Source organism: Hordeum vulgare, chromosome 5H (genome assembly GCF_904849725.1).
Source record: "Hordeum vulgare subsp. vulgare chromosome 5H, MorexV3_pseudomolecules_assembly, whole genome shotgun sequence".
Lineage (NCBI taxonomy): Eukaryota > Viridiplantae > Streptophyta > Magnoliopsida > Poales > Poaceae > Hordeum > Hordeum vulgare.
The window spans coordinates 393,817,706-393,837,264 of NC_058522.1; positions in this window are offsets into that span (position 1 = coordinate 393,817,706).

The following is a 19,559-nucleotide window of genomic DNA, read 5'->3' on the forward strand; positions in this document are numbered from 1 at the left end:
TCAAGCGACGGAGGGTCATGAGAGTGGACCCAGCCCTCCCTGTCCAACCCAACTTTTAAGCCTGGCTCGCCCCTTCCCAAAGCCCCGACTCTACCGCCGAACCCCTCTCCACCAACTCTGAAGGGGGCAGATCAACTCCTCCGCTTGCATCATACGAGCTGGGATCCATGCTCATGGCTTCAGAGTAAGTCTTTCGACTGCCAGTGTTTTAGAGATCTTCTTTTTTTTACGCCTTGACTGATTTGTTGTGATCATTTGTTTGACAGGGATGAGGACAAGGAGCCCCTCGGGCACAGGGCCAAATGGGACAAACCCGTGGCAGGGCGGGCACCCGTGGCAGGCATGGGCGTGGCGGGAGATGTTGGGGAACGTCGCATGGGAAACAAAATTTTCCTACGCGCACGAAGACCTATCATGGTGATGTCCATCTATGAGAGGGGATGTTCGATCTACGTACCCTTGTAGACCGTACAGCATAAGCTTTAGTGAACGCGGTTGATGTAGTGGAACATCCTCACGTCCCTCGATCCGCCCCGCGAACCGTCCCGCGATCAGTCCCACGATCTAGTGTCGAACGGACGGCACCTCCGCGTTCAGCACACGTATAGCTCGACGATGATCTCGGCCTTCTTGATCCAGCAAGAGAGATGGAGAAGTAGAAGAGTTCTCCGGCAGCATGACGGCGCTTCGGAGGTTGGTGGTGATCTTATCTCAGCAGGGCTCCGCCCGAGCTCCGCAGAAACGCGATCTAGAGGTAAAACCGTGGAGATATGTGGTCGGGCTGCCGTGGCAAAGTATATATAGGAGGAAGAGGGGGAGCCTTGCCTTGGGGTCCAAGGACTCCCAAGGGGGTCGGCCGAGCCAAGGGGGGCAACCCTCCCCTTCCAAACCGAGTCCAACTAGGTTTGGAAGGAGGAGTCCTTCCCCCTTTTCCCACCTCCTCTTTTTTTTCTTTTCTCTTTGATTTTCTTCCTATGCCGCATAGGGCCTTCTTGGGCTGTCCCACCAGCCCACTAAGGGCTGGTGCGCCACCCCCAAGGCCTATGAGCTTCCCCGGGATGGATTGCCCCCCCCCCGATGAACACCCGGAACCCATTCGTCATTCCCGGTACATTCCCGGTAACTCCGAAAACCTTCCGGTAATCAAATGAGGTCATCCTATATATTAATCTTCATTTCTCGACCATTCTGGAAACCCTCGTGACGTCCGTGATCTCATCCGGGACTTCGAACAACATTCGGTAACCAACCATATAACTCAAATACGCATAAAACAACGTCGAACCTTAAGTGTGTAGACCCTGCGGGTTCGAGAACTATGTAGACATGACCTGAGTGACTCCTCGGTCAATATCCAACAGCGGGACCTGGATGCCCATATTGGATCCTACATATTCTACGAAGATCTTATCGTTTGAACCTCAGTGCCAAGGATTCATATAATCCCGTATGTCATTCCCTTTGTCCTTCGGTATGTTACTTGCCCGAGATTCGATCGTCAGTATCCGCATACCTATTTCAATCTCGTTTACCGGCAAGTCTCTTTACTCGTTCCGTAATACAAGATCCCGCAACTTACACTAAGTCACATTGCTTGCAAGGCTTGTGTGTGATGTTGTATTACCGAGTGGTCCCCGAGATACCTCTCCGTCACACGGAGTGACAAATCCCAGTCTCGATCCATACTAACTCAACGAACAGCTTCGGAGATACCTGTAGAGCATCTTCATAGTCACCCAGTTACGTTGCGACGTTTGATACACACAAAGTATTCCTCCGGTGTCAGTGAGTTATATGATCTCATGGTCATAGGAACAAATACTTGACACGCAGAAAACAGTAGCAACAAAATGACACGATCAACATGCTACGTCTATTAGTTTGGGTCTAGTCCATCACGTGATTCTCCTAATGACGTGATCCAGTTATCAAGCAACAACACCTTGTTCATAATCAGAAGACACTGACTATCTTTGATCAACTGGCTAGCCAACTAGAGGCTTGCAAGGGACAGTGTTTTGTCTATGTATCCACACATGTATATAAGTCTTCATTCAATAGAATTATAGCATGAATAGTAAACGATTATCTTGATACAGGAATTATAATAATAACTATATTTATTATTCCCTCTAGGGCATAATTCCAACAGTCTCCCACTTGCACTAGAGTCAATAATCTAGCCCTCACATCATCATGCGAATTACATTGTAACAAATCTAACACCCATACAGTTCTGGTGTTGATCATGCTTTGCCCGTGGAAGAGCTTTAGTCAGCGGGTCTGCTACATTCAGATCCGTGTGCACTTTGCATATATTTACATCCTCCCCTTCGACGTAGTCGCGGATGAGGTTGAAGCGTCGTTTGATGTGTCTGGACTTCTTGTGAAACCGTGGTTCCTTTGCTAGGGCAATGGAACCTGTGTTGTCACAGAACAAGGTTATTAGATTCAGTGCACTTGGCACCACTCCAAGATTCGTCATGAACTGCTTCATCCAGACACCCTCCTTAGCCGCCTCCGAGGCAGCCATGTACTCCGCTTCACATGTAGAATCTGCTACGACGCTCTTCTTGGAACTGCACCAGCTTACCGCACCCCCATTAAGAATAAATACGTATCTGGTTTGCGACTTAGAGTCATCCGGATCTGTGTCAAAGCTTGCATCGACGTAACCTTTTACGGCAAGCTCTTCGTCACCTCCATACACGAGAAACATCTCCTTACTCCTTTTCAGGTACTTCAGGATATTCTTGACCGCCGTCCAGTGATCCACTCCTGGATTACTCTGGAACCTACCTGCCATACGTATGGCCAGGCTAACGTCCGGTCTAGTGCACAACATTGCATACATGATATAACCTATGGCTGAAGCATAGGGGACGGTGCTCATATGCTCTCTATCCTCATCAGTTGCTGGGCACTGAGTCTTACTCAATCTCGTACCTTGTAAAACTGGCAAGAACCCTTTCTTGGACTGTTCCATTTTGAACCTCTTCAAAACTTTATCAAGGTATGTGCTTTGTGAAAATCCTATCAGGCGTTTTGATCTATCCCTGTAGATCTTAATGCCTAGAATGTAAGCAGCTTCTCCTAGGTCCTTCATAGAGAAACTTTTATTCAATTAATCCTTTATGCTCTCCAAAAACTCTATGTTATTTCCAATCAGCAATATGGCATCCACATATAATATTAGAAACGCCACAGAGCTCCCACTCACTTTCTTGTAAATACAAGATTCTCCAACCACTTGTATACACCCAAATGCTTTGATCACCTCATCAAAGCGTTTGTTCCAACTCCGAGATGCTTGCACCAGTCCATAAATGGATCGCTGGAGCTTGCACACTTTGTTAGCATTCTTAGGATCGGCAAAACCTTCGGGTTGCATCATATACAACTCTTCCTTAAGGAAACCGTTAAGGAACGCCGTTTTGACATCCATCTGCCAGATTTCATAATCGAAAAATGCAGCTATTGCTAACATGATTCTGACGGACTTAGGCATCGCTACGGGTGAGAATGTCTCATCGTAGTCAACTCCTTGAACTTGTGAAAAACCCTTTGCCACAAGTCGAGATTTATAAACGGTCACATTGCCGTCAGCGTCCGTCTTCCTCTTAAAGATCCATTTGTTCTGAATAGCCTTGCGGACCTCAGGTAGTACCTCCAAAGTCCACACTTTGTTCTCATACATGGATCCTATCTCGGACTTCATGGCTTCTAGCCATTTGTTGGAATCTGGGCCCACCATTGCTTCTTCATAATTTGCAGGTTCATTGTTGTCCAACAACATGATTGACACGACGAGATTACCGTACCACTCTGGAGCAGCACGTGGTCTCGTCGACCTGCGTGGTTCGACAGAAACTTGAACCGGAGTTTCATGATCATCAGCATTAACTTCCTCCTCAACCGGCGTCGCAACGACAAAGGTTTCCCCTTGCCCTGCGCCACCATCTAGAGGGATGAGAGGTTCGACAACCTCATCAAGTTCTATCTTCCTCCCACTCAATTCTCTCGAGAGAAACTCCTTCTCGAGAAAAGCTCCGTTTTTAGCAACAAACACTTTGCCCTCGGATTTGAGATAGAAGGTGTACCCAACTGTCTCTTTTGGGTAACCTATGAAGATGCACTTTTCCGCTTTGGGTTCCAGCTTTTCAGGCTGAAGCTTTTTGACATAAGCATCATATCCCCAAACTTTAAGAAACGACAACTTTGGCCTTTTGCCATACCACAGTTCGTATGGTGTCGTCTCAACGGATTTTGATGGTGCCCTATTTAAAGTGAATGCAGTTGTTTCTAATGCATAACCCCAAAACGATAACGGCAAATTGGTAAGAGACATCATAGATCGCACCATCTCTAATAAAATACGATTACGACGTTCGGATACACCATTACGCTATGGTGTTCCAGGCGGTGTCAACTGTGAAACAATTCCACATTGTCTTAAGTGAGCACCAAACTCGAAACTCAGATATTCACCCCCACGATCAGACCGTAGGAACTTGATCTTCTTGTTACGATGATTTTCAACTTCACTCTGAAATTGCTTGAACTTTTCAAATGTTTCAGACTTGTGCTTCATTAAGTAGACATAACCATATCTACTCAAATCGTTAGTGAAGGTGAGAAAATAACGATATCCGTCGCGTGCCTCTACGCTCATCGGACCACACACATCGGTATGTATGATTTCCAACAAGTCACTTGCACGCTCCATTGTTCTGGAGAATGGAGTTTTAGTCATCTTGCCCATGAGGCATGGTTCGCACGTGTCAAGTGAATCAAAGTCAAGTGACTCGAAAATTCCATCGGCATGGAGTTTGTTCATGCGATTTACACCAATATGACCTAAGCGGCAGTGCCACAAAAATATGGCGCTATCATTGTTAACTCTAACTCTTTTGGTCTCAATGTTATGTATGTGTGTATCGCTATCAAGATTCAATATGAACAATCCTCTCACATTGGGTGCATGACCATAAAAGATGTTACTCATAGAAATAGAACAACCATTATTCTCTGACTTAAAAGAGTAACCGTCTCGCAATAAACAAGATCCAGATATAATGTTCATGCTCAACGCAGGCACTAAATAACAATGATTCAAGTTCATAACTAATCCTGATGGTAACTGAAGTGAAACTGTACCAACGGCGATTGCATCAACCTTGGAACCATTTCCTACGTGCATCGTCACTTCATCTTTCGCCAGCCTTCGTCTATTCCACAGTTCCTGTTTCGAGTTGCAAATATGAGCAACAGAACCGGTATCGAATACCCAGGCACTACTACGAGAGCCGGTTAAGTACACATCAATAACATGTATATCAAATATACCTGATTTTTCTTTGGCCGCCTTCTTATCAGCCATATACTTGGGGAATTGCGCTTCAAGTGACCCATACCCTTGCAATAGTAACACTCTGTTTTAGGCTTAGGTCCAGCTTTGGGTTTCTTCGTTGGATTGGCAACAGGCTTCTCGCTCTTCTTTGAATTACCCTTCTTGCCTTTGTCGTTTCTCTTGAAACTAGTGGTCTTATTCACCATCAACACTTGATGTTCTTTACGGAGTTCAGACTCTGCGACTTTTAGCATCGCAAACAACTCGCCGGGTGACTTGTTCATCCCTTGCCTGTTGTATTTCAACACAAAGCCTTTATAGCTTGGCGGCAGTGATTGAAAGATTCTGTTAGTGATAGCCTCTTGCGGGAGTTCAATCCCCAGCTCAGCTAGACGGGTTGAGTACCCAGACCTTTTGAGCACATGTTCACTGACAGACGAGTTCTCCTCCATCTTGCAAGCATAGAATTTATCGGAGGTCTCATACCTCTCGATCCGGGCGTTCTTCTGAAAGATGAACTTCAACTCCTGGAACATCTCAAATGCTCCATGACGCTCAAAGCGACGTTGAAGTCCCGGTTCTAAGCCATACAAGACTGCACATTGAACTACTGAGTAGTCCTCCTTACGTGCTAACCAAGCGTTCTTAACATCCTGGTCAGCCGTAGCGGGTGGTTCATCTCCTAGCGCAGCATTAAGGACATAATCCTTCTTCCCAGCTTGTAAGATTAGCTTAAGATTACGAGCCCAGTCTACAAAGTTGCTTCCATCATCTTTCAACTTAGCTTTCTCTAGGAACGTATTAAAATTCAGGGTGACTGTCGCGTGAGCCATGATCTACAACACAAATATATTCAAAGTGGACTTAGACTATGTTCAAGATAATTAGAGTTTAACTTAATCAAATTACTCGCTAAACTCCCACTCAAAAAGTACATCTCTCTAGTCATTTGAGTGGTTCATGATCCACTTACACTAGCTCAAGTCCGATCATCACGTGAGTTGAGTATAGTTTCAGTGGTAAGCATCCCTATGCTAATCATATCATCTATATGATTCATGATCGACCTTTCGGTCTCATGTGTTCCGAGGCCATGTCTGCACATGCTAGGCTCGTCAAGCTTAACCCGAGTGTTCCGCGTGCGCAACTGTTTTGCACCCGTTGTATGTGAACGTTGATTCTATCACACCCGATCATCACGTGGTGTCTCGAAACGACGAACTGTAGCAACGGTGCACAGTCGGGGAGAACACAATTTCGTCTTGAAATTTTAGTGAGAGATCACCTCATAATGCTATCATCGTTCTAAGCAAAATAAGGTGCATAAAAGGATTAACATCACATGCAATTCATAAGTGACAAGATATGGCCATCATCACGTGCTCCTTGATCTCCATCACCAAGCACCGGCACGATCTTCTTGTCACCGGCGCCACACCATGATCTCCATCAATGTGTCGTCATCGGGGTTGTCGTGCTACTCATGCTATTACTACTAAAGCTACATCCTAGCAAAATAGTAAACGCATCTGCAAGCACAAACGTTAGTATAAAGACAACCCTATGGCTCCTGCCGGTTGCCATACCATCGACGTACAAGTCGATATTATCTATTACAACATGATCATCTCATACATCCAATATATCACATCACAACGTTGGCCATATCACATCACAAGCATACCCTGCAAAAACAAGTTAGACGTCCTCTAATTTTGTTGTTGCATGTTTTACGTGGTGACCATGGGTATCTAGTAGGATGGCATCTTACTTACGCAAACACCACAACGGAGATATATGAATTGCTATTTAACCTCATCCAAGGACCTGCTCGGTCAAATCCGATTCAACTAAAGTTGGAGAAACTGACACTTGCCAGTCATCTTTGAGCAACGGGGTTACTCGTAGCGATGAAACCAGTCTCTCGTAAGCGTACGAGTAATGTCGGTCCAAGCCGCTTCAATCCAACAATACCGCGGAATCAAGAAAAGACTAAGGAGGGCAGACAAACACACATCACCGCCCACAAAAACTTTTGAGTTCTAATCGAGAAGACATCTACGCATGAACCTAGCTCACGATGCCACTGTTTGGGGAACGTCGCATGGGAAACAAAATTTTCCTACGCGCACGAAGACCTATCATGGTGATGTCCATCTACAAGAGGGGATGTTCGATATACGTACCCTTGTAGACCGTACAGCAGAAGCGTTAGTGAACTCGGTTGATGTAGTGGAACGTCCTCACGTCCCTCGATCCGCCCCGCGAATCATCCCGCGATCAGTCCCACGATCAAGTGCCGAACGTACGGCACCTCCGCGTTCAGCACACGTACAGCTCGACGATGATCTTGGCCTTCTTGATCCAGCAAGAGATACGGAGAGGTAGAAGAGTTCTCCGGCAGCATGACGGCACTCCGGAGGTTGGTGGTGATCTTATCTCAGCAGGGCTCCGCCCGAGCTCCGCAGAAACGAGATCTAGAGGTAAAACCATGGAGATATGTGGTCGGGCTGCCGTGGCAAAGTTGTCTCAAATCAGCTCTAAAACCTACGTATATATATGGGGAAGAGGGGGAGCCTTGCCTTGGGGTCCAAGGACTCCCGAGGGGGTCGGCCGAGCCAAGGGGGGCAACCCTCCCCTTGCAAACCGAGTCCAACTAGGTTTGGAAGGAGGAGTCCTTCCCCCTTTTCCCACCTCCTCTTTTTTTCTCTTTGATTTTCTTCCTATGGCGCATAGGGCCTTCTTGAGTTGTCCCACCAGCCCACTAAGGGCTGGTGTGCCACCCCCAAGGCCTATGGGCTTCCCCGGGGTGGGTTGCCCCCCCCCCCCTCGGTGAACACCCGGAACCCATTCGTCATTCCCGGTACATTCCCGGTAACTCCGAAAACCTTACGGTAATCAAATGAGGTCATCCTATATATCAATCTTCGTTTTCGGACCATTCCGGAAACCCTCGTGACGTCCGTGATCTCATCCGGGACTCCGAACAACATTCGGTAACCAACCATATAACTCAAATACGCATAAAACAACGACGAACCTTAAGTGTGCAGACCCTGCGGGTTCGAGAACTATGTAGACATGACCCGAGTGACTCCTCCGTCAATATCCAACAGCGGGACCTGGATGCCTATATTGGATCCTACATATGCTACGAAGATCTTATCGTTTGAACCTTAGTGCCAAGGATTCATATAATCCCGTATGTCATTCCCTTTGTCCTTCGGTATGTTACTTGCCCGAGATTCGATCGTCAGTATCCGCATACCTATTTAAATCTCATTTACCGGCAAGTCTCTTTACTCGTTTCATAATACAAGATCCCGCAACTTACACTAAGTCACATTGCTTGCAAGGCTTGTGTGTGATGTTGTATTACCGAGTGGGCCCCGAGATACCTCTCCGTCACACGGAGTGACAAATCCCAGTCTCGATCCATACTAACTCAACGAACACCTTCGGAGATACCTGTAGAGCATCTTTATAGTCACCCAGTTACGTTGCGACGTTTGATACACACAAAGTATTCCTCCGGTGTCAGTGAGTTATATGATCTCATGGTCATAGGAACAAATACTTGACACGCAGAAAACAGTAGCAACAAAATGACACGATCAACATGCTACGTCTATTAGTTTGGGTCTAGTCCATCACGTGATTCTCCTAATGACGTGATCCAGTTATCAAGCAACAACACCTTGTTCATAATCAGAAGACACTGACTATCTTTGATCAACTGGCTAGCCAACTAGAGGCTTGCTAGGGACAGTGTTTTGTCTATGTATCCACACATGTATATAAGTCTTCAGTCAATACAATTATAGCATGGATAATAAACGATTATCTTGATACAGGAATTATAATAATAACTATATATATTATTGCCTCTAGGGCATAATTCCAACAGGATATGCAGGGGAGAAACCCATGTCTAGCCCCTAGGCCTGCCTCCACCATGAGACCCAAGCACAATCCCCGTCCCGTGGCGGGGATGAAGAGAGGCATCCTCCTACCCCATGATAGGGAGACGGGAGAGGTTCATTAGGTAGAGGCCCGCAAGGAGGGGCCTTCCCTTCAAGACCTATATGCAACCGTCTCCATGGGGAGGGATTCTCCGGCAAGGGCTTCCGTCAAAGATTCTGCTCACGTAGAGCTGTCATCAAGGAGGTAGCGAAGTACCGTCCCCCCGCAGTTGATCCTACCAGGGAAACAATCATTCCCGCGTGGTAGACCCATCAGGTATCCCACTTCCCTGTAACTTGATTTCCTTTGTCCTTTTGCTTTCCTTTGATCAACTTCTTGAGTTTTATCTTGTTGTCCATTGTCTTTCATTACAGCATCGCCACTTGAAGAACCAGAGCTATTGGAATAGGTGGCTGGCATCGGGAAGGTTGCCGCCGCGAAGGCAGAGAAAATTGCTGCCGGAGAGAGCCAGAGCTGGGTTGCCGGGGAACTTCAGGAGCCCCACGAAAGAACGACATCAAACCTCGGCAGCTTGATTGTCCCGTCCTTAGTTATTGAGGGGAAAGCCCCCCCCCCCCCCCCCCCCCCCCGCCCTTCAAACTCTAGGGGACCCTTGCCTCTGTGGTATCCTCTGCCATCATCTTCGGACCAGCTGGCGATGGTCGCCACTTCACTGTGCTCTCCAACTCCAGACTTATCTCTCTCAATGGGTGAAGATATTGTCAAAGGAATCGAGCGAGTGTTGGCACCGCTGCTTCAGAAAGTTGGAGGGGTTGATGAATCTGTCGACAGCGTCAAGGATCTCGCCTTCTTGGAATCTGTGGCTGCCGGAATCAGGGACATGCAGAGCAGGTACAACCTTAAGGAGCAGGTAGCCAAGGAATAGTGCGAGCAGGCCGGCCTTGTGGGCAAGCAGCGGAGGCACAACGGAAACGATTTGCAGGATTGGTCCAACCAGCAGGTCTATTCCCTCAAGAGGCAGCATGAGACGATATCCATGGCCAAGGAAGACGTTGCAGCCCGGGAGACTAGGCAAGTGGAGCGCAAAGTGCGTCTTGAGGCCAGAGAGGCTGAAATCTTGTCCTCAGAGGAGGTCCTCAAACATTCCCTGGGCATTGAGTTGGGACCAATATCTTGAGTCCACGGTTTAAAAAAGTGAAGGAGATCCCTGAAGAATTTTGATTTGGATGGCCAAAATCCTGTCTTCACATGGTCGGTGAAACAAACTATCTCCCCTTGGTCAGGTTGTGGGGAGTTTTCTTTGTCACGCGCCCGCCAACTGTTTACATTCTGAGTGGACAAAAGACCTTGGGTTACAAGGTTATCCAAGGTAAGAACAGATTCCTTGGATCTGGCCCAACCACAAATTTTGCTGGTCTTGTGAGTCATGGTAATTTTGCAAGCACAGAACTACAACACATAAAGAGAAAAAGTATGATGAGTCAGGTTTCAAGCTGGTTTAAAGAAATACAATGGCCAAGGTCATCCGCAGTTAAAGAAGAGCACACATTGAAAGGAAGGGTTTGGCACCTCATATGAGTTACAGATCATATAGCCAAATAATGGTCCATCTTTCGGTTGGCCGGCTAATGGAGCAAACTAAGCATTTCAGTCATATTAAAACCGGCTCAAGAGCAATTCAATGATCCTATCAGAACTTAGTGAAACTTCCAAAGCAACAAACATATTTCCTATCTGAGCGGTTGAACAAGTGTATCTACATGATACTTGAAAAAGAACAAAAATACGCTTTAAATAACGGAACTGTCGAAACAAGGTATCTGCGGAAATTCAAGATGAATCTGCTATGGATCTACAAAGATTGTCAGACGACAGCGATGGTGAAATCGCACAAAATGCACATATGAAAAGTGATATATCTACAGCTACAACCTACAGCGCATATGATGAACTTCCGACGAACTATGAACAACAACGGTGACCTAAAGTGGTAATGGGAAACTCACAAGGACTTGTAGTAGAGGAAGACTATGGACGGTTGTGTTCGGGAGATCTCCGTTGTCGACGACGACGAACTCTGGTGGCAGCTATGCAGGGGCAAAGTCACCTGAGAAGGGGCGGCGCCGACGGAGTCCAAGAGAGATGCTAAAGGCGAGAGAAGGAGAAGATGTTAAAATGGAAGCTAGCCAATCTATTTATAATAAGACGAGACCCGAAGCAATGCGGTAAAAAATGAGGTAGACACGGTAATTTACGGCAAACAAAATGCCTCGATTTTCGTGCATGACAAGGATTTCTACACTGTTTGAAAAAGATTCGCCAAGATGACTGGATGGCGTCAACAACAAACTGGATGGCATCCTGACACCAACGGTTGATAAAAGTACCAAGTCTTGATCAAAGCAAATAAATCGAAAAAATATTAACCTGCGCAAATGTTCCCCTCGGAAATAGAAGATTACCAACTCAAAAGGTGACTCGTGCTAATCTTCACCTTTGAGATGTTTTCGTGTGTATATTTTCAGGATGAAGTTTAACATGGATAAATCCAAATTAAATTCGGGGCTAATGTTGGGGATATACCCCATGGGTTGACCCGCCATGGGGATAACCTTCCTGGACTATAATTTATTAACTTGGGTAGGAGGCCCTAGACGCAAAGGCCCATGGGGTGGCACACTAGGAGACCGGCTCCTATCCCATCGCCTCGATGGCTAGCTCACGAAGGGAAACATGGAGATTCTCCCTCGCCCAAGTTAGTAAGAAGTAGAATAAAGACACGGGTTGTAATGTGACCCGGACTCTATAGTAATCTCAGGGCCTCTATTTGTATATATAAAGAGGAGCCCCTGCTACGGTGGCAGAAATCCTTCTGCTGCCTCTTGAGTTTGCGTTGGTTTTTTCCTTGAAGAGGAAAGGGCGATGCGGCACAGGAGCAGTAAGTATTTCCCTCAGTTTGAGAACCAAGGTATAAATCCAGTAGGAGAATCGCGCCAAGTCCAGAGTACCTTCGCAAACACAAAAGAGCTTGCACCCAACGCTATAAAGGGGTTGTCAATCCCTTCAAGATTGATTGCAAAGTGAGATCTCAAGGCGGAAAGTGCAACGAAGTAAAATTGTAAGGCTCAAAATATGGTGTGAAGTAGACCCGGGGGCCATAGTGTTCACTAGAGCCTTCTCTCATAATAGCAAATAAAATGATGGGTGAACAAATTACTGTCGAGCAATTGATAGAACCGCGCAAAGTCATGAAGATATCTAAGGCAATGATCATACATATAGGCATCACGTCCGCGATAAGTAGACCGATACTTTCTGCATCTACTACTATTACTCCACACATCGACCGCTACCCAGCATGCATCTAGTGTATTGAGTTCATGACGAACAGAGTAACGCTTTAAGCAAGATGACATGATGTAGAGGGATAAACTCAAACCAATGATGAAAATCCCATCTTTTTACCCTTGATGGCAAAACACGATGCGTGCCTCGCTGCCCCTTCTGTCACTGGGTGAGGTCACCGCACGGTATGAACCCAAAACCAAGCACTTCTCCCATTGCAAGAATCATAGATCAAGCTGCCCAAACAAAACCCACAACTCGAAGAGAATTACAAGGATATGAAATCATGCATATAAGAGATCAGAAGAAACTCAAATAAGATTCATAGATAATCTGATCATAAATCCATAATTCATCGGATCTCGACAAACACACTACAAAATAAGATTACATTGGATAGATCTCCATGAAGATCATGGAGAACTTTGTATTGAAGATCCACGAGAGAGAAGAAGCCATCTAGCTACTAGGTATGGACCCAAAGGTCTATGGTGAACTACTCATGCATCATCGGAGAGGTCATGGTGTTGATGAAGAAGCCCTCCGTATCTGAATCCCCCCTCCGACAGGGCACCAGAACGTGCCCCAGATGGGATCTTGCGGACACAGAAGCTTGCGGCGGCAGAAAAGTATTTTCGTGGATCTCCTCGTTAGTTTTGGAATTTTTCTGAATTTATAGGCGGAAGAGGTAGGGCAGACGAGCCACAGGGGGCCCACAAGCCTGCTAGGCGCGGGCCCCCCTGGCCGCGCCTAGGGGGCTTGTGGGGTACCTGGTGGCCCCTGCCTTGGTTCTCAAGTCTCGCGCGTATCTTCTGTTTCTGAAAAAAAATCTTTTGGAAGTTTTATAACGTTTGGACACCATTCAAAATCCTCCTCTGAAAAGGGTCAAAAACATGGAAAAAATAGGAACTGACACTTGGCACTGAGTTAATAAGTTAGTCCAAAAAAGATATAAAAGGCATACAAAACATCCAAAGTTTGACAAAATAATAGCATGGAACATTCAAAAATTATAGATACGTTGGAGACGTATCAAGCATCCCCAAGCTTAACTCCTGCTCGTCCTCGAGTAGGGAAGAGTAGGGAAGTGATAAAGACTGAACTTTTGATATGGAATGCTACCTAGCATAGTTGTCCTTTGTAACTTCTTTCATGTGACATGAATGTTCAGATCCGTAAGATTCCAAACAATAGTTTGCTATTGACATGAAAACAATAATACTTCAAGCAAACTACCAAGGTAATCATGAACTTTCAAAATAACAAGGCCAAAGAAAGTTATCCCTACAAAATCATATAGTCTGGCTATGCTCCATCATCCCCACACAACTAATTTAAATCATGCACAACCCCGGTATTGGCCAAGTAATTGTTTTCGCACTCTTACTTTCTCAAACCTTTTTAAATATCAGGCAATACATGAGCGTGAGCCATGGATATAGCATTATAGGTGGAATAGAGTGTGGTGGTGGTTGTGAGACGAAAAGGAGGAGATGGTCACATTGACTCGGCGTATTAAAGGGCTGTGGAGATGCCCATTAATAGATATCAATGTGAATGAGTAGGGATTGACATACAAAGGATGCACTAGAGCTTTAAGTATGTGAAAGCTCAAAAGGAGAACTAGTGGGTGTGCATCCAACTTGCTTTCTCACGAAGACCTAGGGCAATTTGAGGAAGCCCATCCTTGGAATATACAAGCTAAGTTATATAATGAAAATTCCCACTAGCATATGGTGGTGACAAAACAAGAGGCTCTCAATCGTGAAGAACATGGTGCTATTATGAAGCACAAGTGTGGAAAAAGATAGTAGCATTGTCCCTTCTCTCTTTTTCTCTTTTTTTTATTTGGGCTCTTTGGCCTCTCTTTTTTTCCTCACATGGGAAAAAGATAGTTGCATTTTCCCAAAGTGACAGTTCTGTCCCCCCCCCCCGGCCTATTTATCGAGGAAGGTGCTGGAATCGAGGCACCATGAGTGGGAACCGCCGGGGGATAAAAGATTCGCTATAAATGTGCGCCGAAAATTTCAGGATAATAATGCGCTAAAGATCCGTTGGAGTTGTGGTGATCTTCCCAAGAAGAAAAAAAAGGGGAGTAAGAGAAGGCCAATTAATGAGTATCTGGCGACTTAAGGGATTTTCAGTGTCCAGGAAGCAATGGCGGGTCTGCAATTTTTTGACAGATGAAGGAAAAAATAGGGAATGAATCGCCTTTGATGGAGCAGAGATATTGGCATGAAGCCGAAAGGTTCAAGTCAATTTGGGGCCTAATGTTGGGGATGTGACCCGTGGATGACCCGCCCTAACTGGGTCGGGTTATCCCGTGAGCGATTCATCCAAAATATTGAGTAGGGCTTTGTTTGGGCCGAATCAAAGTCATACAACGAGTACGACTCCTGGCGGATCTCTCGACTTTGGAAGATGGCGACTTAGAGACCACAATGGTCACGAGTTGTAGGAAGGAAGGGACTCTTGTAAACCCTAAGGCCTGGACCTATATATAAAGGCGAGTCCTAAGGAGGAGAAGGCAGGTTAGAAATCATCGAGTGCTAGGTTAGGCGAGTTACGCCTCCCTTGTAATCGAATCCATATGAATACACACAAAGCAGGCCGTAGGCTATTACCTCCTCTCGAGGGGCCGAACCTAGGTAAATCGCCGTGTTTCTCCCACTTAACCCCTTTGAGTCGCCACCAAGGTGCGATGGCTCCAGTACTAAGTCCTTTCACGAGGACATCTGCCGTGACAAAACTACGACAATGACGACACACTTTTATTTACTCACAGCTCAAAGCTTAGAACGATGATAACTCTATAGGAAATGCCTCCGGCAGTGTACCAGGATGTGCAACGATCTAGCTTGGCGTATGACATTGAAACATCTCGCTAGCTATCTTACGATCATGCAATGGCAATGTGAGAGTGACGGCACAAGTCATGAGGCGGAACGGTGGGAGTTGCATGGCAATATATCTCGGAATGGCTATGAAAATGCCATAGTAGGTAGGTATGGTGGCTGTTTTGAGGAAGGCATATGGTGGGTTTGTGCACCGGCGAAAATTGCGAGGTACTAGAGAGGGTAGCAATGGCGGAAGGTGAAAGTGCATCTATGCCATGGACTCACATTAGTTAGGAAGAACTCACATACTTGTTGCGGAAGTTTTTATTAGTAATCGAAACAAAGTGCTAAACGCATACTCCTAGGGGAAGGATTGGTAGGTGTTAACCATCGCGCGATCCCGACCGCAACACAAAGGATGACAATCAATAGATCAATTATGCTTTGACTTCCTAACATAGCGGTTCACCATACGTGCATGTTACGGGAATCACTAACTTCAACACAAGTATTTCTAGATTCACAACACCCTACTAACATAACTCTTAATATTACCAAATCCACGTCTCAAAACTAATTGAGAGGAATCAAACTTCTCTTTCTACTCAATGCACGTGAAGATGGAAGTTTTTTGTATCCTCTTTGGGTACCTATCACTTTTGGGACTACTTTCATAGAACAAAACAACTACCAAGTCATGCACCGCCGTGCTCTAAAAGATCTAAGTGAAGCACAAAGAGAAAAAATGATCTAGCTCAAAAGATATAAGTGAAGCACGATGAGCATTCTAGTAAATTCATGATGAGTGCATGTCTCTCTCAAAAGGTGTGCCGCAAGGATGATTGTGACACAACAAAAAGAAAAGCCTCCTATGATACAAGACGCTCCAAGCAAAGCACATATCATGTGGTGCATAAAAATATAGCTCCAAGTAATGTTACCGATGGATTGAAGATGAAAGAGGGGATGCCTTCCCGGGGCATTCCCAAGCTTAGGCTTTTTCATGTCCTTGAATTTGGCTTGGGATGCCTTGGGCATACCCAAGCTTGAGCTCTTTCCACTCTTTATCTCTTTGTCCATGAGAACATCACCCAAAACTTGAAAACTTCAGAACACAAAACTTAAACAGAAACTCGTGATATCATTAGCACAAGAAAACAAACTACCACCTCGTTTAGGTACTGTAGAAAACTTGATTTCTATTCATATTGGTGTTAGATTATTGTATTCTCACTTTTACATGGCTAGTAACCCCCCGATACTATCCATAGTTTCATCAAAACAAGCAACCAACTCAACAAAAACAGAATTTGTCAAAAACAGACCAATCTGTAGCAATTTGTATACTTCGTATACTTCTGGTACCTCAACAATTCTGAAAAATTGTGACTGCCTGGGAAAAAGGCATATCAACCAGCAGCAAAAAGAATCAACTCAAAAGCTCTTTCTGAATAAAATTGAAAGATAATCTCGTGAGCGAAAAGTTTCTATCTTTTTCCAGCAGGATCAAACAACCATCACCAAGACTAGTCATAAAGGTTTTGCTTGGCTCAAACACAAAAAGAAACACAAAACACACAATCATAACAGAATTATGATGGTGTGGACGCAACAAAACATAATGAAAAAGATAAATTCATTGGGTTGCCTCCCAACAAGTGCTATTGTTTAGCGCCCTTAACTAGGCATAAGGCGATAGAATCACGTATCGTCGTCTTTGGTGCTCAAACCATAAGTAGCATGATCACTCATCATCTTAAGGTCTTATTCTTTCTTACTAGATGATTCACCACTATTTTTGGGAACAAAAACGGACTTGGTGGCCTTATTGTGGGCAAAATTTGGAGTATTCTGCACAGCGGCAAAAGCGGAACCCAAGTTGGTTATAACATCCTCTAATTTGCCAATCCTAGCGGAATCATGACCTAGATTTTCATTAACTTTGGGTTCCTTCTCCTTTAAATTTTCCAAAACCATTCCCACCTTGGATCTGTACTGAGTGATTTGACTGTGGATCTTTTTATCCAAATTCTCAATGAGTTCGATCGTAGCAACTTTATTTTCAATGACGTCCAGCCTACGCATCACATGTTCCAGAGTTAAGGTAGTTCCATTAACCATGAGTGGTGATGAGCCTACCAAATTTATTACAGCTCCATAAGAATCAACGGTATGGCTACCCAAGAAATTTCCCCCTACGATGGTGTCAAGAATATACCTATTCCAAGGAGAAATACCCACATGAAAACTGCGAAGCAGGACGGTAGTAGATTGCTTACGAGTAGATCTACTCTGAGCATTGCAAATCCTATACCAAGCATCCTTCAAGTTTTCATCCTCATTCTGTTTGAAATTGAGAACTTCGTTCTCGGGGGTATCGTTCGAAGCGGTGGGTCTAGCCATGAGGACAGGTAGACTATCCCACACAAACGAACAGAAAGCAAGCGAGAGAAAAGGGCAAATGAAAAAGGCAAATATTTTTGTAAATTTCTATTTTACTGAAGTGGGGGAGAGGAAAACGAGAGGAAAAAAAGTATATGCAAGAGATGAGTTTGTGACACTTACTTGGATGAGTTCTTGACTTGATCCTCCCCGGCAACGGCGCCAGAAATTCTTCTGCTACGGCGGCAGAAATCCTTCTGCTGCCTCTTGAGTTTGCGTTGGTTTTTCCCTTGAAGAGGAAAGGGCGATGCAGCACAGGATCAGTAAGTATTTCCCTTAGTTTGAGAACCAAGGTATCAATCCAATAGGAGAATCGCACCAAGTCCAGAGTACCTGCGCAAATACAAAAGAGCTTGCACCCAACGCTATAAAGGGGTTGTCAATCCCTTCAAGATTGATTGCAAAGTGAGATCTCAAGGCGGAAAGTGCAACGAAGTAAAATTGTAAGGCTAAAAATATGGTGTGAAGTAGACCCGGGGGCCATAGTGTTCACTAGAGCCTTCTCTCAAAATAGCAAATAATACGATGGGTGAACAAATTACTGTCGAGCAATTGATAGAACCGCGCAAAGTCATGACGATATCTAAGGCAATGATCATACATATAGGCATCACGTCTGAGACAAGTAGACCGATACTTTCTGCATCTACTACTATTACTCCACACATCAACCGCTATCCAGCATGCATCTAGTGTATTGAGTTCATGACGAACAGAGTAACGCTTTAAGCAAGAGGACATGATGTAGAGGGATACACTCAAACCAATGATGAAAATCCCATCTTTTTACCCTTGATGGCAACAACATGATGCATGCCTCGCTACCCCTTTTGTCACTGGGTGAGGTCACTGCAAGGTATGAACCCAAAACCAAGTGATAGAGCATAATATATCTCCATATGTGGTTTTGGTAATTGATGACAATCCCTATGGACTAATGGTTGCCTTAAGTCATATTTACAGGATTTGTCCATAGGCACTTCTTGAAGTCCATATGTTGGGTTCAAGGAGTTTATATGTTGACCAAGATGTTATTCAAGGTATTATCCAAAGAATGGTCATAGAAACACTAGGTTGATCAAGATCTCAGACCAAGAACAAATCAAGATGATCAACACACAAAGCGTATAAGATGTACCGAGAGGGATCAAGTGATCCCATGGTATGGTTTGCGTCAAAGGAAGATCTCATACAACCCATGAAGGATGACGTCAAGTGGTGATCGTCATCAAGATTGTGGTGTGCAAGTTCAAGTGGATCAACACGAATATATCATTGAAACTATTGTGAATGATCATGTGTTGATAAGGACAACCTCATGTGCTAACAAGGACAAGATCAAGATAAGCATCCCTCAGCACTACATGCTTGATTCTTGTGGATGTGCACATGGTGGACAGGACAAGATCAAGATGAGCATCCTTGAGCACTTCATGCTTGATTCTTGTGGATGTTCACATGGTGGACAAATGAAGATGAATACATAATATAGGCTTTCCACATTGTGTATGGGAGAGCTACTTGAAGACTTCATCATGTCTTGCTTTCAACTTGAGCCAACAAGGAACAACAACATCAAGCTCAAGTGAAAGAGCTAACTCAAAGGTATCAGTTCCTTTGATGTTAGTTGTGCGGAGTGATGATCAGCAAATAACAGTATA